Raw genomic sequence first — 3,035 nt, 5'->3', positions numbered from 1 at the left:
GTTGCTGTGCTGTCCTCCGCGGCTCCGAAGCTCCCCGCTCCGCCTCCCGCAATCTCTGCCCGCGAAGGGGCTTCCTAGTGTGTGGAGACCTTTCCTCCTTCACAGCTCCCTCCCACTGGTGCAGGTGCCGTCCCTATTCTATTGTCTCTGTTTTTAATTATTTTTTTCTTTTGCCCTACCCAGATACGTGGGGAGTTTCTTGCCTTTTGGGAGGTCTGAGGTCTTCTGCCAGCGTTCAGTAGGTGTTCTGTAGGAGTTGTTCCACGTGTAGATGTATTTCTGGTGTATTTGTGGGGAGGAAGGTGATCTCCGCGTCTTACTCCTCCGCCATCTTTCCACCGCCCTCCTCTCTTTTTTTTTTTATTAGATATTTTTAAGTGATTTCTAGATTCCACAGGTTTAACACTTTTTTAAAAAAATTTATTTATTTATTTATTTATTTTTGGCTGTGTTGGGTCTTCGTTTCTGTGCGAGGGCTTTCTCTAGTTGTGGCAAGTGGGGGCCACTCTTCATCGCGGTGCGCGGGACTCTCACTGTCGCGGCCTCTCTTGTTGCAGAGCACAGGCTCCAGACGCGCAGGCTCAGTAGTTGTGGCTCACGGGCCCAGTTGCTCCGCGGCATGTGGGATCTTCCCAGACCAGGGCTCGAACCCGTGTCCCCTGCATTGGCAGGCAGATTCTCAACCACTGCGCCACCAGGGAAGCCCCGGTCATTTCTTATACAAAAAAATAATGTCAGTCCCTGCGATGTTGATTTGTATTTCTTAATAGTTATATTCAAATGAGGAGTCTGTATGTATTGACTGGAGCTTAATTTTTGTCAGTTTTGGAAAAAAAATCCGCTAAGAATTCAGTTTCATTTGTGAATTGTCCTCAATTTGTAGCATAACTGCTTTCAGATTTAATTCTCTTGAGTGTTTATTTAAGTGTGTGTTTTTAAGAAATTTCTGTTTAATACTATTTTCAATTAAAGTGCAATTTAGTTTGTTATTCTTCACCTTTATAATACTTACGAGAATATTTTCATTAGTATTAAGATGAATATGTGTCAGATCATCTATCTATTTCATATACATCAACTAATTTTTCTACTTTACATGCATGACACAGACAATACACATGGTCACAGAGGGGCACTCAAATAATACCTGGTCAGATTTGACCATCTCAAAAATGTTGGGAGAAAGGATTAATTCTATCCATGCAGGAAACATTACTTATCAAATTCTGTCTTTAAAAACGAATAAAGCAGAGTTTGCAAACATTTTTAATAATTTATTTGAAATTTTGCTTATTAAATGTGAGAAGTAAAATGATGGGGGTGAGATGTATGGCCTCTGAAGTCAGACGCGTCTGTATGCCCAATTTTGTTCTACCATCTTAACAGACTCTTCCCTGCCCCAAATCTAGAAACTGATTTTGTTTAGGTAGACATTTTGGTGGGATGCTGACCCACTGCAAGCTTCAATTCTAATCACTGCAACGCAGTCCTGGTGATTCCATCCGCATCAGCATTGATTGCTAAGAGTGGACGGATAAGAGAGGTTTCTAACAATCAGATGGGAGGGGTGGTCTCTTTGGGGGTTCATGAGAAAGAGTTCATCATCTCTAAAGTGAAACCCAAGAAAAAGACATCCTTCCTGCACTGCCACATGTTCACATATGACAACACAGAACTGTGCTGGCCATCCACCAACTGCTGTGCTGTCTAGGCCGACAGGTGGAGGGTAGGAAGAAAACCTGGGTCTCTAACTGCACTATTGTGCGGCTGAATTAATCAACTCTTCGTGTTCCCTATTTGGGGATGTTTTATACTGAGTAATACTTTTGCCTTATTCTTTAAGCCAATTCGAGACAAGAGTAGATGTTAATGGATCCCGAAACATCCTAACTAATTCTGCTAGCTTGAGGATATTTATATTCCTACAACCAAAAAACTTTGTGTTTCGAATGTTCTTCCAGAATTTTTCCAAATGTCTTCATGTTAAAAATTACAATGTAGAGAGAAAGTCTTTGTTTTCTATTTCATCTAGCATTTATTGCTGGAAAAACTAGCTCATTCGCTAAGAAGAATCTTATTTCCATTTCTACTATAAAGTTACTTTTTGATAACTTCAACTATTTAGTAGAATTAGGAAACTTAAGAAAACAACATCTTTAAAAGTGTTATTCTGTGGAGATGTATTGAAGGGATCTGTCTTTTCTATGTGGACCCAGAATAAATTCAGTCACCTCTTCAGAAAGGGAAATAGGAAATCAGAATTGTGGGTCACCATGTAAGGAGGGAATCACCTCGAATTAAAGAAAAACCAAAGGAAGCCCAGGGTATTCTGAGAAAAATGCAGCCTGAATCCATTTTCCTTCTCCTTCCTACAGGCTCTGAGTTACCCGTCTTTCTTGAGCCGAACTACAGAGGAGCCCAGAGGCAGCTGGATGTTGGGCTCTAACAGTTCTTAGACAAAGAAAAATGATGTGAGGCTTCTTCCCCCAAAGCAAGGTTAGGTAGTATTGAATCTGGGACTGGAGTCTCAGTGGATCTTCAAATAAATGGCAGAGCAGAAATCTCTGGGCCCAGGCAGTGGGGGCCATCAGCCCCCCATGAGTGTGCCAGGTGTCCTTGACCTGGAGACGGCATGGAGGAACCAGGTGAGTGGAGGTATTCCTCCCATCCCTGGAGCTGGGACAGTGTAAGGGGTGAGAGGAAACCAAAGCCTCCCCAACGCCCATGTCTCGTCAGTAGACGGCAAGCTTCTCTGCCGGCACCCGGCCGGATTATCCGGATGGAGAGGACTTGGTTTCCCAGCAGTTGAGCGAGTAAAGAAAACTGATAGGATGCTTAGGAGAGGTGAACAGGCACAGAAGGAAAGAGAAACAGGAATCCTCTTGCCAACATGCAAAACAGAGGTGACGGACAATTTGAGTTCTAAAAATTAATAGAAAATTCAATTGCAGTAAGTTTTCTTTGAAACTAAAAAAGATCCCCATCATTTTCCAATGAAACAGTTTAATAGATGAATTAAAAAGGAAAGGATGGTT

Source organism: Lipotes vexillifer, unplaced genomic scaffold (genome assembly GCF_000442215.2).
Source record: "Lipotes vexillifer unplaced genomic scaffold, Lipotes_vexillifer_v1.1 scaffold243, whole genome shotgun sequence".
NCBI lineage: Eukaryota > Metazoa > Chordata > Mammalia > Artiodactyla > Lipotidae > Lipotes > Lipotes vexillifer.
This window is presented reverse-complemented; position numbering follows the sequence as displayed.